We start from the raw sequence: 24702 nt of genomic DNA on the forward strand, positions 1-24702 counted from the left end.
TTTTGCCAGAGAAAACAGCAGGCGTCAAAGTACAATTTCAAATCAGGTAAACCCAACCTCCTCCTTCCTTAGCAATAATTTATACTTAATTCTTGGTTTTCCCCTTGCCATATAAATTTAGAGATCTCCATCTGCCATTGTTTAAATGGAGTATCACTTACAAGTATTGGTAAAGTCTGAAACAGAAAATGTATCTTTGGTAATTAGGGTACTGAAGGCTAAAACATACAAAGAATGGTTACTGGAATTGGGTATGTCTAGTCTAATGAGAAGGACCAGCGGAGACATGATAGCAGTGTTCCAATAGAAGGAACAATGGATGGAAACCGTGGAGAGAAGCAACCTAGAACCAAAGAGAAAATTCATAATGATTAGAGCAGGGCTATCAAACCCGTGGCCCACAGGCTAGATGCGTCATGTGCTGGCCAAGCCAACGCCTGGTTTAGCGAAAGGGAAATAAATCTCTATACATCACATGTTCTATTCATCCTAATTACAGAGATTCATTCTACCCAATAATTGTCATACTAAGAATTTGTGATTGATTCAAGTCAAAAAGAGAATTTCATGATTAAATGGCTACGTGAACTTGGATCTCTTGAGTGGCTACGTGAACTTTGTAATCTTCAGTGTGTCAAATGAATCGTAACTAATATAAGAGGCTATTCTAGCATTGTGGCATGTTTGCTTTTTACCTGTAATGTAAACTTTTTTTCCCCTTTTTTGACATCATATGCAACCATTCATAGATAATTAAAGTTACACTTTTACTTGAATCTTACAGGCAAAGAGGATGCCGATAAGAGCAGTCTGGAAAACTGAGAATAACAAGCAGCTTTGAAAAGGAAAACAAATCAAGCCAGAAATCAAAATATTTTCCATTTCCTACAGAAACCACACAATTCTTCTACTTCCCTAGTAGGTGCGAGACAAAGGAGAGAAAATTAGGGAGAGATTTTGAGCAGGAAAATGTGGAGTGTGTGGAACTCAAAGATGCATTTCATGAAAAGTCAAGGGAGGTTATTTTTCCATTCCGAAAAAGAGGGCAATGTCTGGATGTCAGTGGGGAGGAAAAGGTCAATTGAACAGCCACATAAGGGCAGACAGTGAAGCAGACCTCACCCTGTGAGGAAGGGAACAGTAGCTGAAATCAAAGCTCAACTAAACAAGGAATCACACAGGGTGGAAAAGCTCCACTGATATGCATATTGTGGGGAAAAATACAGACTCCAAATCATGGCTGATTATGCACAAAATACAAAATACAAACACTCTAAATGTGGCAAAAGCTTTGATCAAAACAGCTCCCTTGTGCCTGATGGAAGGACTCATACAGAAATGGAGCTTAGCATGCATGTCAACTTGATAAAACACCAGAGGATTTATATCCGGTAGAGATCATATAAGTGTCTAAATTGTGGGGAAAGTTTCAGTCAGAATTCCCACCTGGTGAACCACCAGAGGACTCGCATAGTAAAGAAATCATATGCATGTCCAGACTGAGACAAAAGTTTCATTAGAAAATTTCCCAAGACACCAGAGGAAACACACCAGAGACAAACCCTTTGAATGTCCTGATTATGGGAAATGTTTCATCGAAATGATGACCTGGTGATACACCAAAGGCTGCACACAGGAGAGAGACTGCATGAGTGTCCAGATTGTGCAAAAGTTTCATTCAAAAATCCCATCTAGTGAATCACCAAAGGATTCACACAGGAGAGAAATCATTTGAATGTCTTGATTGTGGGAAAAGTTTCAGTCACAACTCCAGCCTCATGAAACACCAGAGCACTCAAACAGGAGAAAAACCCTTTGAATGTCCTGTTTGCGGGAAAATTTTCAGTCAGAATTATTACCTGGTAATACACCAGATGACTCACACAGGAGAGAAACTGCACCAGTGCCCAGATTGTGGGAAACATTTCATTTATCAATCCCACCTAGTGAATCAATCACCAGAGGACTCACACAGGAGAGAAAGGCTTTGAATGTCTTGTTTGTGGGAAAAGCTTTAGTCAGAATTCCAACCTGGTGATACACCAGACGACTCACACAGGAGATAAACCTTTCATATATCCTCAGCATTAGACTTGTAGGTGGATAGAAAAATATCTTACTTCAATAAAGTCTAACTAACTGTTTTTAATTATCATTAGAAGTTTCTGAATATTACTTTTGTAGAAGTTGTGGAATTCCTCAATAAGGTTTTTGAGTGATGCTTTTTGTATATTGATCATGGAATTCCAACATAATGGAGTTCCGTCTTCTACTTGGGTGTCCTCTAGATTTTGAGCCCCATAATACCCCAGCCACCTTAGAAGTAGTGCTCGAGATACAACTGTAATGTGCCACAGTGGTGCAGTGGCTAGAGTGCAGTACTGCAAACTACTTCTGACTGCCAGCTGCTTGCAAATTGGCAGTTTGAATCTCACCAGGCTCAACTTTGACTCAGCCTTGCATCCTTCCAAGGTGGGTAAAATGGGGACCCAAACTGTTGGGGACAAATCGCTGACTCTGTAAACTGCTTAGAAAGGGAATGGGGCCTGCGAATTAAGGTTGCATGTTGTAATGGTTGTTAAGCGAGATTACCTTGCTTAACTACTCTCACCCGTTCTCCCTAATGAAGCCGTTAAATAAATCTGCACATCGTTAAGCAGAATAGTACACAACTTTTGGGTGTGTGCCAGTGGTGTGATTCAAATTTTTTTAGAACCTCTTCTGTAGGTGCTCGCCATGTGACCGGGTGGGAATGGCTTGCCAGCCATGTGACTGGGTGGGAGTGACCAACTTGTAAAATGTGGTGAAACTCACTTAACAACGCTCTTGCTTAGCAACTAAAATGTTGGCTCAGAAACTCTGCAGTTTGAATCTCACCAGGATCAAGGTTGACTCAGCCTTGAATCCTTCCGAGGTGGGTAAAATGAGGACCCAAACTGTTGGGGGCAAGACGATGACTCTGTAAACTGCTTAGAAAGGGAATGGGGCCTGCGAATTAAGGTTGCAATTTGTAATGGTTGTTAAGCGAGATTACCTTGCTTAACTACTCTCAACCCGTTCTCCCTAATGAAGCCGTTAAATAAATCTGCACATCGTTAAGCAGAACAGTAACTATCTCAGGATTGGGGGAATCACTTGGAGGCCTAGCCTCCCCTACCCCAACTTTTGGATGTGTGCCAGTGGTGGGTTTCAAAAAAATTTAGAACCTCTTCTGTAGGTGTGGCCTGCTTTGTGGGAGTGGCTTGTTGTCCATGTGACTGGGTGGGAATGGCTTGCCAGCCATGTGACTGGGTGGGAGTGGCCAACTTGTAAAATGTGGTGAAACTTACTTAACAATGCTCTTGCTTAGCAACTAAAATGTTGGCTCAGAAACTCTGACATTTGAAGCACGCAAGTTTTAAAGCAAGTTACAAGACCCTTGCACACCTAACCCTTTAGAAAAAAAAACCCAGGGGTGTTCAAACTTGACAGTTTTAAGACTTGTGGACTTCAACTCCCAGAATTCCTCCTCCAGTCATGTTGGCTCAGGAACTCTGGCATTAAAGTGTGCAAGTCTTAAAGCTGTCAAGTTACAAGACCCTTGCACCTCTAACCCTTTAGAAAAAAAACCCAGGGGTGTTCAAACTTGACTGCTTTAAAACTTGTGGACTTCAACTCCCAGAATTCCTCCTCTCGATCTTCATCTTGATGATGGGCAGATGGGCGGGGGGAGGGAGCTGGAACCGGTTCTAAACGGCACTGTAGATTTGTGGAACCTCTTCTATAGAAGAGGTTAGAAGTGGCAGGAACTCACCCCTGGTCTGTGCCTAGGATACATCACTGGGCAGGTGGTAGACTAATGTAAGAAACTGGGAGTGGGACAAACCATTCTGTTTTGCTGCCTTAACATTTTATAAACCGTGTTAAGAAATTGTGGGTGGCTGCCTCCCACAGAACTCCAAAAGGGCAGGCCATGTAGGCCTGTGAATTTAGAGGCAGTGTAGAAAATAGGTACATTTAGGTAATGTAAAATAGGTAAAATAATCCTCTGTCAGGGAATTATGCAGCAAGTTTCCAAATGAAATCAGTGACATTGGGACAAATTTGTAATTTTATATATGAATAAATATATTTAACACATTTACAGCAAACAAGATGGGCAGGAACACAGGAACATCCTGAGGTAATTCCAAATAGCATACAGAGCACACAGAAGAAAAAAAGCGGGAAAACTGGGAAACTCCCCCTTTACACCCACAGCAACCAATCATAGCGTAGATTGCCTCATGCAGAAGCCAGCAATCCACTCAACTGCTCTGTTCCTGCCCATTGTCCAATCTAACTGTTTCAGCTACTAAATTTAATATCCTAAGACTCCTCTAATTTATAGCTGGACAGCATTTAAACCAAATCGTTTCACAAGACCTTTGTGCTTTTGTATACTTAATGGTTTTGTCATGAGGTCAGCTAAATTATTTTCTGGTGGACAATAAATTACGTCTATTATTTCCCTGCTTCTCTGACAATACATGCCCTCCTTGTAACTTCTTTCTTTCTCCTCCTATGAACTATCGCAGGAACTGGATGTGTCTAGTCTAACACAGAGCAGGAGTAGGGATGCCATCATAGCAGTCTTTCAATATCTGAGGGGCTGACACAGAAAAAAGACGGTGGATCCATTGTCCAATGTGCCTGAGAGCAAGACAAGAAGTAACAGGGGGAGACTTATCAAAAAGATATCCAACCTAGAATCAAGGAGACATTTCCTTCCAGTGAGAACAATCAATCCGTGGAAATGCTTTGCCTCCAGTAATTGTGGCTGCTCCGTCAATGGGGTTTTTAAAGAAGAGACTGGAGAGCCATTTGTCCAGAACGGTAGAGGGTCTCCTGCTTACAGAGTTGGTCTCTTCCAACTCTTACGTAATTTTAAGAGAACTTTATGTAACTGATCTTCACAAATGTTACCTTTCACTATTTCACTTGCATCGGTTGCAAAGGTCGGTTGGTAGGAGTGGAAAGTGACTTGATGGCATGTAATCAGTGCAAACGTCTTGCAAACGCCTTAATAGGCAGAGACGGGAGGAGCCTGTATTACCCCCTCCTATCGGGAGATGGCGGTCAGATGGGCAGCATTGGCGCCTAGAAAGCCGTGGAGGCATCTGGGGTTGAGCTTTAAGGAGTTAAAACCATCAAGTGCTGCATTGCTAGAAAGGAGGGGAGAGAAGTGCAGGATCTACTGGATCGCTGACGGGAGGAAGAGAAGCCGAGTAACTTCTGGGCTCCTGCAAGTGTCGAAGCAGCAGTAGCTGGTGGGTGAGTTGAGGACAGGTTGGAGGAGAGGCTGGGAGCAAGAAAGGCTGCTTGATTTCCTCCGCAGCGTGGAAGCAGAGAAGCAACTGGAAGATAGACAAAGGCAGTTGGATGTGACCTTGGGGATCATGCAGTCCAACCCCCTGCTCAAGCATGAGATCTTAGACCATTTCAGACAAATGGCTCTCCATTATCTTCTTGCAAGCCTCCAGGGAGGAGCACCCACAACTTGGGAAGGGAAGCGGTTCCACTGGTCGCTGTCAGGAGATTTCTTATTTCTAGGATGCTTCTCGCCTTCGTTGGTTTCCATCCATTGCTTCTTGTCTTGCCTTCTGGGGCTTTGGAGAAGAAGTTCGTTTTCTCTTTGTGGCAGCACTCAAATATTGGAACATGTCACCTTTAGAGGTGTCAGCAGTTCCTGTGGCTATGAAGGTGGAAGAAAAGCATTTGCAACAATTTAGGTTCTGCCAACTGGTGCACATTTATGATGGTTTCAGCATCCCACACTCGGGATCCCCAGTTGCGACCTTCCCAGCTAGAATCTATTAAGCAAAATCAGTGGGGATGCCACCAGAAAGTAGCAAGCCACAGTCAGGTGTACTTGCCTTTAAAAATCCACAATGATTCGCTTAACAACTGTAGAGGAATAGATGTAAGTTGGCACTGTCCTGTGATATCATGCTTCCTGATCGGGCTGCTTAGTGACACTGATACCAATCCCAAATGCAGTCAGTAAGTGAGGACTGCTTCAATAGGAATGTCACCAGTGTGGCTGTGGACAGTGTTTTCTGCCCTTACTTGGAACTGAGGACTTCTATGGCAAAACTGGTGTTTCAAATCTTGCAGTCTTTAGGCATCATTTTATCAATTCAAGCCCCACATCTCTAAAATTAGCACAGAAGGTTTGACTGTAACCATTTTTGGACAGCTTTTTGGCTGAAAACACATGGATTTTCCACATATACACATTTTTTTAGGTGTGTGTATTTGTACTTCTCTCTGTAGGCCTCTATCTACAATTGTATAATCCATCCCCAGCACTTCTAGATATATTTCATAATAACCCTCTAGGGTGCTAATAATTTGTTTTTACACAAATATTTTATTAATTCATCAAAATGTAAAATTTAAAATACAGAAGTGCAATGAAGAAATAAAAATAATGGAAAATGGGAGGAAAAAAGGAAGAAAGGGGAAAGGAAAAAGAAAAGCATTGTCTTCTGACTCTTTGGATGCAGTAGAATAATAATATAAAACCTCAACTATTTACATTTTGTATGATAATATAAACTAGCCCCTTCTATAACAACAAACTTACCTAATCAACAAAACCCAAAATGAAACTTTCATTTTTTCCCTATCTCACGAACAAAGTCCAAAAGCAGTTTTCGAATTAATCCTGTTCTTTACTTTATTCAAAGCAGTCAATTTAGCTATCTCTGCTAACTCCATCAGGTTTTGCAGCCATTCATTCATTGTGGGAGTGAAAATATTCTTCTATTTTTGTGCACATAGCATTCTTGATGCCATCAACACATTTAACATCAAAGTTTCATATTTTTTCAAGTTCTTTATCCACTAAACGAAAACTTTCTGGTTTTATCTTTATATTCTCTTTAAGAATCTTCTTTATGAATTTGAATCCTACTCCAATATTTCTTTGTCATCTGTCCACCATAAATGATAAAATCTCTTATTTACATTTCCAACATTCAAGGTGTCTTTATCCATTCTTGAGAATTTCTTCAATGTTAGATACTAAACTCATAAAACCATTTGGCATAGAGCTTCCTGCCTGAGCAGGGGGTTGGCTAGAAGACCTCCAAGGTCCCTTTGAACTCTAATTCTGTTATATATTTCCAGTGTTGAAACATTATATTACATCCAAAGTTCTTTGCCCATTGAATCATACAATGCTTTACATACTCATTCTGCAAGTTCAATTTCAATAGCAGTTTATAAACCTTAAATGTAATATGTTCAACAATTCATTTCCAATTTCCAATTCATTTTTCACAAAATCATATCCATAGCTTTTTTTGTCTAGTTCAAATATTTCCTTCAATTGTAAATATATGAATCAATGACAAACATCCTTCTGATTCCAAATTGTAGATTTGAAGATAGGGTCATGATAATTGAATGATATTATTTGACCATAAGTCTACCAGTCTGGCCTTGCCACTATTTCTTTTCTTAAAAAGGTTTCTGGGGAGACACCCAAAGAGAAATGCATGTCTAACAAAGTGATGTTTAAAATCAACATTTGCTTTAACCTTATCATACCATAAAGAGCTTTGTCATCAAAAATTTTATTAGTGCCTGTCAAGCTCGAGGAAGCTCTTATTTTGAAGAGTCCCTCACTCTTTTTACCAGAAGAAAACAAGCATCAAAGTACAATTTCAAATCTGGTCAACTCAAACCTCTTTCCTTTGCACCTTGCAATAATTCATGTTTAATTTTTTGTTTTATCCCCTTCCCACATAAACTTAGAGATGTCCATCTGCCATAGTTTAAATTAAGTTTCAGTTATAACATTTAAAGTGTGAAAGATAAATAGCATGTTTGGTAAAACATTTATTTAAACTACAGAGGTTCTACCCAATAATTGCAGTATGAAGAATTTGTGATGGACGTAAGTCAACAAGTGTATTTCATGATTGAATGAACATTTGAACTTGGATCTCAGTAAACTTCAGTGTGTCAAATGAATCATAATTAACATTAGAAGCTATTTCAGCATTGTGGCATGCTTGCTTTTTACATCTTCTGCAACCATTTCATAAAGAAACTTACACTTTTATTTAAATCTTACAGATGAAGAGGATAGCAATAAGAGCACTCCGGACAACTGAGAATAACCAGCAACTTTGAAAATAAAAGCAAATTGAGCCTTCAGGAAAGCACACAATTCTTCTCTTTCCCCAGTTGGTGAGTGATAAAGGGGAGAAAATCCAGAAAAGATTTCAAATTGGAAAAAGTAGAGTATGAAGAACTGAACAATAGATTACATGAAAAGGTCAAAGGAGATTATTTTTTTCAATTTAGAAAAAGAAGGAAATATCTAGGAGTCAGGGGGGAGGAAAGAGACAATTGGATAACCACAAAGACAGTAATGCAGGCCTTGCCCTGTGAGGAAGAAAACAGTAGCTTGAATCAAAGGTCCATGCAACACGTATTTTTGACCTCTTCAAGAACCTCAGGGGTGGAAAAGCTCCATAGGTGTGCCTGTTGTGGGAAAGGCACACATAGTAAATCACATATTATGCATGAGGATCCACTCCCGAGGAAAGCCATATAAATTATCCGAATGTGGGAAAAGATTTAGTTAGATCAGCTCCCTTGTGGTTTGTGAAAGGACCCACACAAGAGAGAAGCCCTATAACTGCTCTCAATGTAGTAAATGCTTTTGCAAGCATGGCAACTTGGTGATACATCAGAGGACTCACACGAGGAGAAGACCCTTTGAATGTGCTGATTGTTGGAAAACTTTCAGTAAAAATTCCATTGTGGTGGTACACTAGAGGATGCAGACAGGAAAGAAATCATATAACTGTCCTGATTGTGGGAAAACTTTCATTCCAGTTGGTGATACACCAGAGGACTCACACAGGAGAGAAACCCTTTAAATGTCCTGATTGTGGCAAACGTTTCAGTCGGAACGCAAGCCTGGCAACACACAAAATGACTCACACAGGAGAGAAACCCTTTGAATGTTCTGATTGTGGCAAACGTTTTAGTTGGAATTCCCATTTGGTTCAACATCAGAGGACTCACACAGGAGAGAAACCCTTTGAATGCCCTGATTGTGGGAAAAGTTTCAGTAACAATTCTAACCTAGTAAACCATCAGAGGGCTCACACAGGAGAGAAACCCTTTGAATGTCTTCATTGTGGCAGAAGTTTCAGCCAGAATTCCAACCTGGTGAAACATCAGAGGACTCACACAGGAGAGAAACCCTTTGAATGTCCTGATTGTGGAAAAGGTTTCAGTCAGAATTCAAGACTGGTGATTCATCAGAGAACTCACACAGGAGAGAAACTCTTTGAATGTCCTGATTGTGGGAAAATTTTCATTGAAAATTCCCAGTTGGTGATACACCAGAGGACTCACACCGGAGAGAAACCCTTTAAATGTCCTGATTGTGGCAAACGTTTCTGTCGGAATTCAAGCCTGGCGAAACACAAAATGACTCACACAGGAGAGAAACCCTTTGAATGTTCTGATTGTGGCAAACGTTTTAGTTGGAATTCTCATTTGGTTCAACATCAGAGGACTCACACAGGAGAGAAACCCTTTGAATGCCCTGATTGTGGGAAAAGTTTCAGTGAGAATTCTACCCTAGTAAACCATCAGAGGGCTCACACAGGAGAGAAACCCTTTGAATGTCCTGATTGTGGCAGAAGTTTCAGTCAGGATTCCAACCTGGTGAAACACCAGAGGACTCACACAGGAGAAAAACCCTTTGAATGTCCTGATTGTGGAAAAGGTTTCAGTCAGAATTCAAGCCTGGTGATTCATCAGAGGACTCACACAGGAGAGAAACCCTTTGAATGTCCTGATTGTGGGAAAAGTTTCAGTCAAAGGTCCAACTTGGTGGTACACCAGAAGAGTCACACAGGGGACAAACACTTTGAATGTTCTGATTGTACCAAACGTTTCAGTTTCAATTCCCATTTGGTTAAACACCAGAGGACTCACACAGGAGAGAAACCCTTTGAATGTCCTGATTGTGGCAAATGTTTCAGTCAGAATTCCTCCCTGGTGGAACACCAGAGGACTCACACAGGAGAGAAACCCTTTGAATGTCCTATCTGTAAGAAAAGTTTCTGTCGCAATTACAGCCTGATGAACCATCAGAGGATTCACACAGGAGAGAAACCTTTTGAATGTCCTGATTGTGGCAGAAGTTTCAGTCAGAATTCCCACCTGGTGGAACACCAGAGGACTCACACAGGAGAGAAACCTTTTGAATGTCCTGATTGTGGCAGAAGTTTCAGTCAGAATTCCCACCTGGTGGAACACCAGAGGACTCACACAGGAGAGAAACCCTTTGAATGTCCTATCTGTAAGAAAAGTTTCTGTCGCAATTACAGCCTGATGAACCACCAGAGGACTCACACAGGAGAGAAACCCTTTGAATGTCCTGATTGTGGCAAATGTTTCAGTCAGAATTCGAACTTGGTGGAACACCAGAGGACTCACACAGGAGAGAAACCATTTGAATGTCCTGATTGTGGAAAAAGTTTCAGTCAGAATTCCAGCCTTGTGATACACCAGAGGACTCACATAGGAGTAAAACCCTTTAAATGTTCTGATTGTGGGAGAAATTTCAGTCAGAATTCCCACCTGATGACACACCAGAGGACTCACTCAGGAGAGAAACCCTTTGAATGTCCTGATTGCGGGAAAAGTTTCAGTCAAAGGTCCAACTTGGTGGTACACCAGAAGACTCACACAGGGGAGGAACACTTTGAATGCATTGATTGTGGTAAAAATTTCCGGAAGAATTCCAAACTGGTGAAACATCAGAGAACTCACACAAGAGAAACAATATGAATTTCCAGATTGTAGAAAATGTTCAGTCAGAATTCTGATCTACTGATCCACCACAGGCTGATATTTATTTTATTTATTTTATTTATATTTGGTGCTTCTAGACCGCCCCCTCTCCCAAAAGGGACTCGGGGCGGTGTACAGTCCATAAAGAATATCACAAAATACAATAAAAAATTAAATTAAATATGTACAGTTTGGAGGAGGTTAAAATGCAATTAAAAGAACTGTACAAAGCTAAATAAATATAATTTTTTAAAATCCCTAAAACAAACACAACAGATTAAAAAACCCTAAGATAACCAGATAATAATACATTTGCCAGGAGGGACAGTTGTAATTATGCCAGGCCTGCTAATCGGAACAGGTGAGTCTTCAATTTTTGCCGGAAGGAGCGGAGGTCAGAAGTGGTTCTAATGTCGGGGGGGAGGTCATTCCAGAGGGTTGGGCCCATCACAGAGAAGGCCCTACTCCTTGGTGTCGCCCGTTGGCATTGCCTAGTGGACGGCACCAGGAGAAGTCCCTCCCTGTGTGAGCGAATTGGCCGCAGGGATGTATGTGGGAGGATGCGATCCCGCAAGTAACTAGGTCCCGTGCCATGGAGCGCTTTAAAGATGGTAATCAGCACCTTGAAACGCACCCGAAAAACCACAGGTAGCCAGTGCAGCTCGCGCAGGAGAGGTGTTACGTGGGAGTACCTCGTACTCCCCATCACAGCCCGTGCGGCTGCGTTCTGAACCAACTGCAGTCTCCGGGCGCGTCCCAAGGGCAGCCCTATGTAGAGAGCGTTGCAGTAATCCAGGCGGGACGTCACCAGCGCATGAGTGACCGTGCGTAGGGCATCCCGGTCCAGTAGGGGGCGCAATTGGCGCACCAGGCGAACCTGGTGAAACGCCCCCCTCGCCACGGCTGCCACATGGTCATCCATTGACAGCCGGGCATCAAGGAGGACGCCCAAATTGCGCGCCCGTTCCACAGGGGGCAATTGTTCGCCCCCTATGGCCAGCGATGGAATCAGCTGGCTGAACCGAGGTGCCGGTAGCCACAGCCACTCGGTTTTGGAGGGGTTGAGTTTAAGTCTGTTGTCCCCCATCCAGACCCCGACGGCTTCCAAACACCGGGACATCACTTCAACAGCCTCGTTGGGGTGGTTTGGGGTTGAAATATACAGCTGAGTATCATCAGCGTAGAGGTGATACTCAACCCCAAAACCACGGATGATCTCACCCAGCGGCTGATACACGAGTGAAGCCTTGAGTGTCCAGAGTGGGAAAAGTTTCACTTAGCGTTCTGACCTGGTGAAATACAGAAGACTCACATACGAGAGAAACCATATGAATGTCCACAGTGTGGGTAAAGTTTCAATCAGAATTTCAATTTCAAGTCACTTTTGGTTTATTCACAGGGTCATTTTTTGCCCTCCGGAGCCCTCAGGGAAGCCTCCTGAAGGCCCCTGAAGGCTCTGGAGGGTTAAAACCAGCTGTATGAGCAAATGGGAAATCCGTTCCTGCACTTGTGGTTTGCCCTCAAGGCCGTTTTTTTGTGCTCTGGAGGCTTCAGGGAAGCTCCTGAAGCGTCCAGGTGGGGCGGGGGAGGTTGTTTTCACCCTCCCTAGGCTCCTATAAAGCCTCTGGAGCCTGGAGAGGGCAAAAAAAGCACTCCAAAAATGTGATTGCTGGTTGTGTGCGCATGTGCGCTGGGGTCATGCGCGTAGCATGGGTGTGGCACGCACACACACAACCTCCCTGTGCTCCCCCCGTTTTTGGCACGGGAGACAAAAAAAGTTCGCCATCACTGATATATAAGAATGTGTCAGTTAGAGTTAAGGAAGATTGATATAAAGTGATAGTACCTAACACCACTTAAATTAAATCAAATAGATACTAAATATACAAATATTTGTTGGAGGTGCAAGAAAGATTTTAGAACATGTAAACATAAGTGGTGGGAATGTGATTACGATGGCAGCTAGATTAGTGATGGCTAAATATTGGGACAAAATTGAGATAATCAAAGAAATGGGTGGTATAATGAAATTTGGAATATGGCAACAAATGATAAATTAACAACAGAAATTAAACTTTAAAAAAGGGATGATTGAGTAAATAATTATAATGAAATAGGGGGGGGGTTATGAAATCAGTGTTGGTGGAAGGCAAAGGGAATAAACCTACTCAAGAATATATGTTGTTTAGGAGGTTGTAAGGGCATAATTGGAATATATTGTATATCTAAGAACTATAAGGGTGGGAAAGGTCTCCAGGGGGTAGTGGGTGCACTGTAATATGTTTTTCCCCTTTTTCTTTTGTCTTTCTTTTTTGTATTCAGTTGTATATGTACTCTGTATTATTTGTGCTTAAAAAAAATTAAAAAGGAATTCCATCTTGGTGAAACATCAAAGCACACATACAGGAAAGAAACCGCACAGGTGTCCAGATTGTGGGAAAGATTTCAGTTGGATTTCCAACCTTGTGATACACCAGAGGATTCACACAGAAGAAAAACCCTTTGAATGTATGGATTGTGTGAAAAGTTTCAGTCACCGTTTTCACCTGATGAGACACCAGAAGATACATACAAGAGAGAAACAATACAAATGACCTATATGTAATGTAGGTTTACACACAGGAGAGAAAGTCAAGGAAATCCACATTAGGCAAAAAGTTGATGAGTATAGAGAAGGGTTAAATTTCATTTTTGATCTCATTGGAAGTATAGGTGAGATATTGACTATTTAGGTTTTGGGCTGATTCATTTTACTGAAAGATATCTCAATAGTAGATCTGTGATTGGAGAGAAAAAATGCAAAATATTAATTTGATAAAGGTGTACTATCTGTTGTTTTCTTTGTTGTTATCAAGCCTCTCGCTCTCCACAGAATCCCTCCAAGCTTTGCCCTCTCACATAGGGTCGCTATAGGTTTTTCCCTCCCCCACAGGGTCTCCACAAGCCTTTTCTCCATCCACAGGGTCCCCAAAGGCATGTTTGCTCTCCCGTTGCGTCCCCACAATGCTTAGGCCTGACTCCCACTCCACCAGGCCTCCCAGCCTCTTCCTCCATACCCTTTGAAGACCTCTGAACCTGGAGTTGGTAATGAAGGCCAGGACACGTATCCCAGGGCCACATGGCTATGTCCTGGAAGCAGCCGTTATTTTCAGTGCCCAGCATTCAGAGGTGGTATTCAGCCGGTTTGCATCAGTTCGCATGAACTGGTGGCAGCCATTTCCCCAAGGTCTTAGAACCGGTAGCGATGGCCAGCTGGTCATGCCCTTGACCGCCTCACCACTTGCTTGCACTGCCTGTCTGCCTGGTGCTCATTTGCCCCCCCCCCAACGCTCACTCGATGCTTGCCCCACCCATCCGAGCCCTATATATGCCTTCACCACACAGCCCATCCTCTAGCGACATGCCTTGCCATTCACCTCCATGTCTCGCCTCAGCTCACCAAAGGTAAGCATTTCGCCTGCTCGCTCGGGTCAGGAGCCAAGGCCCCAGGGATGCTCCATTCCCTAAGAGCCTAGAGCCGGCGCCTGCCTCGGTTGGGTCTGAGCCGCTGCCCTCTCGCTGCCCCACTCTCTATTCACCAGTTGCTCCTATTTCCCTCCTAAACCCTGGCTCTAGCTCCGCTTCTCTCCCCCCCCCCCTGCCTCTTTGGTTGCTTATCTTCCACAGCGGCTGGTCCAGAGGCCTTCCGGCAAGTGACTGGAGTTTTCTGCTGGGAAGACTCCTACCTGCTGCTTCTTTGAGAGCCGCTTTGCAAAGCTCTCTCAAAGAGGCGGCGGCTCTCAAGAGGTGGTGGCTGGCTGCAGGCTACCGAAAAATTCTCTGGTCAGCAAAAAAACCACTGCCATTGTTGCCATATTCTATGTATATGTATATGTACTGTATATATATATATATATATTCATTTTCATAACATATAACCACACATATACTTGTCAACTTGTAAAGAGTTTTCATGACAACTATCATTGACATAGGAAAAAATGAGAATAATTCCATGCATACCTTTAGCCAGAGTCAGGTCTCATATTCCTACAGCTGGCGTGTGAAATGCGCATGTTCATAGCCTACCGCAGCAACTTATTGGTGGATGTGATTTATGACACAGACAGAAGAGAGGGGATACAGGGGTAAAGTTCAAACGCAATTAAGCAGATGTCAGTTTCGGCTCTGCAGAAGAATATGCCAAAATGTTGAGCCTAATAAATGAATGGATTTCTTTTGAACTTTGTCTCGAGGCTCGTAAATTAATTATGTAATCTTTTGGAAACTTCACAATACTATTACATAGCCAACATCGCATTGTATTATTAAATGTTTACATCAGTTCATCTTACTATCAACTCCCAAAAACAATTATTGGCTCTTCTGCTCTCCATACACCATATTTGTACCTTATCCATCACTTTTTTCTCCCTCTCTCCACCCCCTCCCTACCTCCTTCCCTCTGTCACCCTTCTCTACTTCACCTTCCTCTCTCATTCTCCTCTTTCCACTCCTTCTTTCTCTCCTCCTCTTCCCCCCCACCGCCCTCTCTCCTATCCCTCTTTTTTTCCCTTACCTCTATCCTCTACTTCACACTCTTCATTTCATTTATTTGGTGTATTTCAGCTTCTGAGCGAGCTCTATTTTATGTTGATGGTATTTATAATTATGGATCCTTACACGGCCCCACTTTGTGATTCTGTCTTTAAATCTCAATAGTTTCCCATTGTAAATATATTTCATGTTCCCTCTCCATTTTTCCATATTTTGGTTTAGATTACCCTTAATTGTCTATAAATGGCAATCCTTACTGTTCAATCTTCATTACAATTCCTTTAATCTACTATATAGAATAACAAGCGGTACACATCTCACTTTGTTCATAATCTTAAAAGTTCTATATGTGTCCATGTTTCATATTTATTTATTTATTATTTATTACTTGAACTTATTAGTCGCCCCCTCTCCCCACAGGGACTCGGGGCGACGTACAAAAGTATTATATAGCGTACAGAGGAGGTAAGAATAAATAAATAAGTTACAATACCTAAAAAAGTTAAAACCCCAGTGAAATTAACCCTTAAAAACTAAAATTACCAATTAAAAATGCCCTGGGCTGGAGAGGTTGTAGTATTATGCCAGGTCAGCTAAATATATTGTAATATATTTTAACCCATACTTAATTGTCCTTAAGGACTTAATTGTCCTTCTATTGTCATGTTCAATCAATTAGCAACTCAGTTTAATTATCATATATAAAAGTGAATCACAAACCTCTCCTTTACAGTCTCCCCATATCAGTTTCATATTTGTCCATATATTTTAACATTTATTTAATTATATTTCCATTATCATATTCAATCAGTTGGCAACTCCATTTTATTGTCGTATTTAGGAATATAACCCTTATCTTAGCTTTATATTTTCCCAAATAGCAATTTCCATTTATCTTGTTTTTTCCTAGTAAGTCTTTTGTCCCACTTCTCCATTCCTGCCTTCTCCCTTTTCTTTGTTTTGACATATCCACCCTCTTCAATTTTTCCCAAGCCACCGTCAGAGATCTTTTATATTTCCCTTTGTTGCGGTGTAACCTACTTCAATTTTCCTTATGCCACTGTCAACCTCCAAACATCTTTTGTCTGCTTTTTATTTCCTTTTGTTGGGACACATCCCCCCATTACAATTTTCCCTATACCATTGCCAAGCCCAAAGAGAGAAACCCTTTGAATGTCTTGTTTGTGAGAAAAGTTTTAGTCAGAATTCCAACCTGGTGAAACACCAGAGGACACACACAGGAGAGAAACCCTATGAATGTCCTGATTGTGGGAGAAATTTCAGTCAGAATTCAATATCTTAGTTCAATAAAATCTAACGACCTGTTTTTGATTATCAGCAGAAGTTTCTGGATATTTCCTTTGCAGAAGTTGTGGAATTCCTCAATAATGTTTTTGAGTGATGCTTTTTGTATATTGATCATGGAATTCCAACATAATGGAGTTCCGTCTTCGACTTTGGTGTCCTCTAGATTTTGAGCCCCATAATACCCCAGCCACCTTAGAAATAGTGCTCGAGATACAACTGAAATGTGCCACAGTGGTGCAGTGGCTAGAGTGCAGTACAGCAAACTAGTTCTGCTGACTGCCAGCTGCTTGCAAATTGGCAGTTTGAATCTCACCAGGCTCAAGATTGACTCAGCCTTGCATCCTTCCGAGGTGGGTACCCAAACTGTTGGGGACAAGACGCTGACTCTGTAAACTGCTTAGAAAGGGAATGGGGCCTGCGAATTAAGGTTGCATATTGTAATGGTTGTTAAGCGAGGTTACCTTGCTTAACAACCATTACAATATGCAACCTCACGCCGTTCTCCCTAATGAAGCCGTTAAATAAATCTGCACATCGTTAAGCAGAACAGTAACTATCTCAGGATTGGGGGAATCACTTGGAGGCCTAGCCTCCCCTACCCCAACTTTTGGATGTGTGCCAGTGGTGGGTTTCAAAACTTTTTAGAACCTCTTCTGTGGGTGTGGTCTGCTTTGTGGGAGTGGCTTGCCAGCAATGTGACTGGGTGGGCATGGCCAACTTGTAAAATGTGGTGAAACTCACTTAACAATGCTCTTGCTTAGCAATCAAAATGTTGGCTCAGAAACTTTGGCATTTGAAGCACTCAAGTTTTAAAGCTGTCAAGTTACAAGACCCTTGCACCCCTAACCCTTTAGAACACCCCCCAGGGGTGTTCAAACTTGACAGCTTTAAGACTTGTGGACTTCAACTCCCAGAATTCCTCCTCTTGCTCTTCATCTTGATGATGTGCGGATGGGCGGGGGGAGGGAGCTGGAACTGGTTCTAAATGGCAGTGTAGATTTGTGGAACCTCTTCTATAGAAGAGGTTAGAAGTGGCAGGAACCCACCTCTGGTCTGTGCCTAGGATTCATCCCTGGGCAGGTGGTGGACTAATGTAAGAAACTGCCTTTTTAGAATACCTGCCTCTGTGTCAAAATGGTGGCTGATTTTGAGTAACTGTCATGTAGGAGTGGGACAAACCATTCTGTTTTGCTGCCTTAACATTTTATAAACCGTGTTAAGAAATTGTGGATGGCTGCCTCCCACAGAACTCCAAAAGGGCAGGCCATGTACGCCTGTGAATTTAGAGGCAGTGTAGAAAATAGGTACATAGTAGCCTCATGAATTTGCTTCTAATAAGGGGACTTTATTTTAGAATAAATATTCTATTCAGAAAATTAATATAAAGTACAAACTCCCCAAAAATGAAAGATTTTTTTTCAAAAAACACACAAGGATAGATGAAACATTTAAAAAGAAAAATGTACATTAGAAAGACAAAAGGAGATTTACCAATATTAGTTTTTTCCCCTTCTGAAGCAGGCCCAAAATTTATAAACATCTACTCTATTTACAACCAATTCGACATTCATCTATCTACGATATATAGACGCAATGTAGGTGAACCAACAACAAAATTGAACATCAAAGCACTTTGTTAACAATCTACTATTGCATTTAACTTGTATAAAGTTTAAACGGCTTCTTATTTATCACAAATCACCACAATAGTTGTTTCTGATCTGTGAGGGAGAAAATATCTTTGTTTGATTCTTATTAATAAAACTTTTTCTAAAGATTTTACTTCAGAAAAATAAGACAACAATTGTGCCATAAAAACTCTTGGTTGATCCATTTTCCAAATTGTTTTCCGGTTAGATATAGTAGGTCCATTTCCCAATCTTCTTAAAAAACTCATAAAGGGATACATTGGGGACAGATCCATCCATTTGTGCACGCTCATAATCCTAAAGGCTTCCATCAGTCCCAGAGGAAGGGAATCTCCCAGAAGAAAAATTTGTTTTTCCTCACCACAATCCCTTATATCCTTCTGAATGATCAACCAGCTGGATACGACAATGATTATTTCCTCCCTATGATGCTTCCAGCAAATGGCATCCACTGCAAATGGCTTTTTTGTCTGGGTGTAATAGAGATAGTCCTCTGTCAGGGAATTATGCAGCAACTTCCCAAATGAAATCAGTGACATTGGGACAAATTTGTAGTTTTATATATAAATAAATATATTTAACACATTTACAGCAAACAAAATGGGCAGGAACACAGGAACATCCTGAGGTAATTCCAAATAGCATACAGAGCACACAGAAGAAAAAAAGCGGGAAAACTGGGAAACTCCACCTTTACACCTGCGTTTCAAGGTTTTGATAACTATCTTTAAAGCGCTCCATGGCTTAGGACCTAGTTACTTGCGGGATCGTATTCTGCCCCATACATCCCTGCGACCAATTCGCTCGCACAGAGAGGGGCTCCTCCAGGTGCCGTCCGCTAGACAATGTCGTGGGGCGGCGCCTAGGAGTAGAGCCTTCTCTGTGGCGGGCCCAGCCCTGTGGAATGACCTCCCTCCGGATATTAGGAATACCTCTGACCTCCGCTCCTTCCGTATTAAGCTTAAGACCCACCTTTTCCAAGCAGCTGGCCTGGCTCAACTTTGATTTAACCATATCGCTCCTGACGGGTTTTTAACTGGGTATTTTAATTATATTTAATTTCTAGGGGTTTTAAATACAGTATTTTAATTGTTTTTATCAATCGATCTCCTCCTTATGTATGTATGTATGTTTTAGTGTACCTTTGTTATATGTTTGTTTTGTTTACATATTTATTTCGAATGTTTCGTTGTACGCCGCCCCGAGTCCTTCGGGAGAGGGTGCGGCTAAGAAATAAATATATTATTATTATATTATTATTATATCGTAGATTGCCTCATGCAGAAGCCAGCAATCAACTCAACTGCTCTGTTCCGGCCCATTGTCCAATTTAACTGTTTCAGCTATTAAATTTAATATCCTAAGACCCCTCTAATTTATAGCTGGACAGCATTTAAACCAAATAGTTTCACAAGACCTTTGTGCTTTTGTATACTTAATGGTTTTGTCATGATGTCAGCTAAATTATTTTCTGGTGGACAATAAATTATGTCTATTATTTCCCTGCTTCCTTGTAACTTCTTTCTTTCTCCTCCTATGAATTATCTCAGGAACTGGATATGTCTAGTCTAACACAGAGCGGGAGTAGGGATGCCATCATAGCAGTCTTTCAATATCTGAGGGGCTGACACAGAAAAAGGCGTTGGATCCATTGTCCAACGTGCCTTAGAGCAGGACAAGAAGTAACAGGGGGAGACTTATCAAAAAGGTATCCAACCTAGAATCCAGGAGACATTTCCTTTCAGTGAGAACAATCAATCCGTGGAAATGCTTTGCCTCCAGTAATTGTGGCTGCTCCGTCAATTGGGTTTTTAAAGAAGAGACTGGATAGCCATTTGTCCAGAACGGTAGAGGGTCTCCTGCTTAGAGAATTGGTCTCTTCCAACTCTTCTTATGTAATTTTAAGAGAACTTTATGGATGTTTAGGGCTCAGCCTGTAGCTAATCTTCACAAATTAAGTAGTGTCACCTTTCACTATTTCACTTGCATCTGTTGCAAAGGTCAGTTGGTAGGAGTGGAAAGTGACTTGATGGCATGTAATCAGTGCAAACGTCTTCCAAACGCCTTAATAGGCAGAGAAGGGGCGAGCCTATTTTACCCTCTCCTATCGGGGGATGGCGGTCAGATGGGCAGCATTGGCGCCTAGAAAGCCGTGGAGGGATCTGGGGTTGAGCATTAAAGAGTTAAAGCCATCAAGTGCTGCATTGCTAGAAAGGAGGGGAGAGAAGTGCAGGATCTACTGGATCGCTGATGGGAGGAAGAGAAGCCTAGTAGCTTCTGGGCTCCTGCAAGAGTCGAAGCTGGTGGGTGAGTTGAGGACAGGTTGGAGGTGAGGCTGGGAGCAAAAAAGTCTGCTTGATTTCCTCCACAACATAGAAGCAGAGAAACAAGTAGAAGATAGACAATAGCAGTTGGATGTGACCTTGGGGATCATGCAGTCCAACCCCCTGCTCAAGCACGAGAACTTAGATCATTTCAGACAAATGGCTCTCCATTATCTTCTTCCAAGCCTCCAGGGAGGAGCACCCACAACTTGGGAAGTTGCACTGGTCTCTGTCAGGAGATTTCTTCTTATTTCTGGGATGCTTCTCTCCTTTGTTGGTTTCCATCCATTAATTCTTGTCTTGTCTTCTGGTTCTTTGGAGAAGTTCTTAATCTTCTCTTCTTTGTGGCAGCACCTCAAGTATTGGAACATGTCACCTCTAAGTCAGCAGTTCCTGTGGTTATGAAAGTGGAAGAAAAGCATTTGCAACAATTTAGGTTTTGCCAACCGGTGCACATTTATGATGGTTTCAGCATCCCACACTCGGGATCCCCATTTGTGACCTTCCCAGCTAGATTCTGTCAAGCAAAATCAGTGGGGATGCCAGCAGGAAGTTGCAAGCCACAGTCAGCTGTACTTGCCTTTAAAAATCCACAATGATTCGCTTAACAACTGTAGAGGAACAGATGTAAGTTGGCACTGTCCTGTGATATCATGCTTCCTGATGGGGCTGCTTAGTGACACTAATACCAATCCCAAATGCAGTCAGTAAATGAGGACTGCTTCCATAGGAATGTCACCAGAGTGGTTGTGGACAGTGTTTTCTGCCCTTACTTGGAACTGAGGACTTCCATGGCAAAACTGATGCTTCAAATCTTGCAGTCTTTAGGCATCATTTTATCAATTAAAGCCCCCACATCTCTAAAGTTAGCACAGAAGGTTTGACTGTAACCATTTTGGGTTTTTGGGTTTTGGGACAGTTTTCAGCCTGAAAACCCATGATTTTCCACATATACACATTTTTGTAGGTGTGTGTATTTGTACTTCTGGAAAATGGGAGGAAAAGTGGAAGAGAGGAAAGTGTAGGGGAAAGGAAAAAGAAAAGCATTGTCTTCTGACTCTTTGGATGCAGTAGAATAATAATATAAAACCTCAACTATTTACATTTTGTATGATAATATAAACTAGCCCCTTCTATAACAACAAACATACCTAATCAACAAAATTTCAATTCAATTTCAATTTTATTTGATTTCTAGACCACCCCCTCTCCCCGAAGGGACTCGGGGCGGTGTACAGGTACCACATTAAAAAACCATATACATAATAAATACCCTTAAAATCAAATTAAACCTTAAACCCTGTACAAATTGATAAAAATTAAAACTTGGCCTAAAACCAACCCATAGAATTTAAAAATGCAGACTTGAGGTGGGTAAGCTGGGATTAGGCCAGGCTGGCTAAATTGAACAGGTGGGTTTTAAGCTTCTTACGGAAGGAGCGGAGGTCTGTAGTTGTTCTGATATCAGAGGGAAGGTCATTCCAGAGGGTCGGGCCCATCACAGAGAAGGCCCTTCCCCTGGGCGTCGTCCGCTGGAACAGCCTAGTGGACGGCACCCGGAGAAGTCCCTCTCTGTGTGAGCGGATCGGCCGAAGGGATGTATGGGGCAGGATACGATCCCGCAAATACCTAGGTCCGTGATGGCGAACCTATGGCACGCGTGCTGGAAGTGGCACGCAGAGCCATTTCTCCTGGCACGCGGAGCCATCACCAGTTGCTCTTCCGGGTTCGGGCGCAGCATCCAGCTGGTCTTTACGTGCATTGGTGTGCCAGAAAACAGAAGAGGAGCCGCCCGGTGCGCAAGCGCACGCCAGGAAAATGACCTTGTTTTCAGTGTGCACATGCGCACGCAAAAAACACCAACAGGAAGAGCAAGGGCCGCGCGTGCCAAAAGACGTGGAGAGGGGATCCCGGCCGTCGCTTAGTAGAGCAGAGCTGTGGTCGGGGTTTCCCTCCCTCCCTGCCCGAGTGGGCTTCTTGCGTGGCCCTCGCCCTCCAGCCCATGGCTCATCTGCAGTCCGAAGGGCTTGGCCGGCTCGGGCACTTCAGAAAAGCAGCGGCAGCGGCAGCCACAAGGGGAAGGGCAGGAGCGGCCAGCCGGTCCCTGCAGCCACTCCCACACCAGCCAGAAGCGGCACTGTGATAGCCGCCAGGGCTTCCCTCCCTCCCACCTAAGTGGGCTTCTTGCACGGCTCCAGGCTGCGCCTCTGATGAGGATCCGCGGTCCGGAGTGCTGCCGCTTCCAGCGGGATATATTCTTCCAGGCCCTTGGCGGCGTCTTTATGCGGTTAGCTCGCCTCCCCACCAGCAGCTCCTCCGCCAGCATCCCGGCTGGAAGCAGCAGTGCAACAGTCGCCATTACCAGGGGTGAAGGGGTGGCAGTGGCAAGAACAGGTGACCACCACCCCTTCCTCCCTTCCCCAACAGCGGCTGTTGCGCTTTTGCTTCCAGCCGGGATGCTGGCCGAGGAGCTGCTGGTGGGGAGGCGAGCTAACCGCAAAAAGACGCCGCCAAGAACTTGGCAGAATATATCCCGCTGGAAGCAGCAGCTCTCCGGATCGTGGATCCTCATCAGAGCCGCAGGCTGGAGCCGTGCAAGAAGTCCGCTTGGGTGGGGAGTGAGGGAAGCCCTTGGCCGCCCGTCCTCGCCACCACCACCCCTTCAGCCCTGGTACTGGGACGCCTTGGCAGCGCTCGCCTCGCGCGGCAGCAAAGTGTGTGTGTGCATGTGTGTAATGGGGGTCTGGCTGGGACCGATCAGCTGAGAGGCTGGCAAAGAAGCGGCGCTCAGAGGAAGAAGGCAGAGATGCTGGCTGGCATTCGCTTCCCTTACTTTTCACCGCCGCTGCCCCGGCAGGAAGGAGCATTACCACCCCCTCCCTGCTGGTTGCAGCCCAGGCCCCGCCTGCCCTGCTTAGCTGAAAGTGGCGAGGGAGCAAGCCGCGATGGGCAGGAAGGGAAATGAGCGCCAGCCACACACAAACACATACCACTTGTTGCCGTGCAAGGTGAGCGCTGCTGGGGAGAAATCAGGGGGAGAGGGGGGAGAAGACCATCCCTAGCAGAAGATTGTTTTCTTCTCCCCCTCCCAGATTTCTCCCCAGCAGTGCTGGTCTCGCGCGGCAACAAGCGGTATGTGTGTCTCTGTGTGTGTGTGTAACGGGCTGGATGGGACCGATCACCTGAGAGGCTGGCAAAGAAGTCTTCCCCACTGCCGCGAAAAGGCAGGGATAGTGGCCAGCGCTCATTTCCCTTCCTGCTCATCGTGGCTTGCTCCCTCGCCACTTTCAGCTAAGCAAGGCAGGCGGGGCCTGGGCTGCAACCAGCAGGGAGGGGGTGGTAATGCTCCGTCCTGCCGGGGTGGCGGCGGCAAAAAGTAAGGGAAGCGAATGCCAGCCAGCATCTCTGCCTTCTTCCTCCGAGCGCTGCTTGAGGCGAGCGCTGCCAGGGAGAGATCAGAGGGAGGCGAGGGGGGGAGAAGGCATCCCTAGCAGAAGTTTGTGTTCTTCTCCCCCTCCTGCTGATTTCTCCCCGGCAGCGCTAGTCAGGCGCCGGGGCAAGCAAGGCAGCTCTCAAAGAGAATGAAAGCCTCCGGAGCATGGGGGAGGGGGTGCATGCACGGTGTGTGTGTGTGTGTGTGTGTGTGTCACGTGCGCATGCGCAGTTGTGTGGGGAATTGAGTGGGCACGCGGGGGGGTGCAGTAGCGAGCGTGCACGCAATTCTGGCACGCCATAGAAAAAAGGTTCGCCACCACTGACCTAGGTCCTGTGCCATGGAGCGCTTTAAAGATGATAATCAACACCTTGAAATGCACCCAAAAAGCCACAGGTAGCCAGTGCAGCCCGCGCAGGAGAGGTGTTACATGGGAGTACCTAGCGACTCCCAAAACTGCCCGCGCCGCCGCATTCTGAACCAACTGCAGCCTTCGGGTGCATCTCAAGGGGAGCCCCATGTAGAGAGCGTTACAGTAGTCCAGCCGGGACGTCACAAGCGCATGGGTGACTGTGCGGAGGGCGGACCAGTCCAATAGGGG

General features: G+C 43.9%; 2 protein-coding genes across 3 annotated transcripts in view; both read left to right on the forward strand.

Annotated features, from left to right (window-relative positions):
- LOC309384276 (uncharacterized protein) overlaps nucleotides 1-24702 on the forward strand; it is a 259594-nt gene that overhangs the window by 87297 nt on the left and 147595 nt on the right. For both annotated transcript variants that reach the window (XR_014174017.1, XR_014174018.1), the window contains one exon: nucleotides 785-1565. The gene's annotated coding sequence lies outside the window, so the exon portion shown is untranslated. Of the gene's footprint in view, nucleotides 1-784 lie in introns of those variants that run through there.
- Nucleotides 1-24702, forward strand: part of LOC309384290 (uncharacterized protein) — a 185993-nt gene that overhangs the window by 26356 nt on the left and 134935 nt on the right. The window lies entirely within an intron of this gene.

This window comes from Natrix helvetica (genome assembly GCF_964273705.1).
Source record: "Natrix helvetica genome assembly, chromosome: 1".
Taxonomy (NCBI): Eukaryota; Metazoa; Chordata; class Lepidosauria; order Squamata; family Natricidae; genus Natrix; species Natrix helvetica.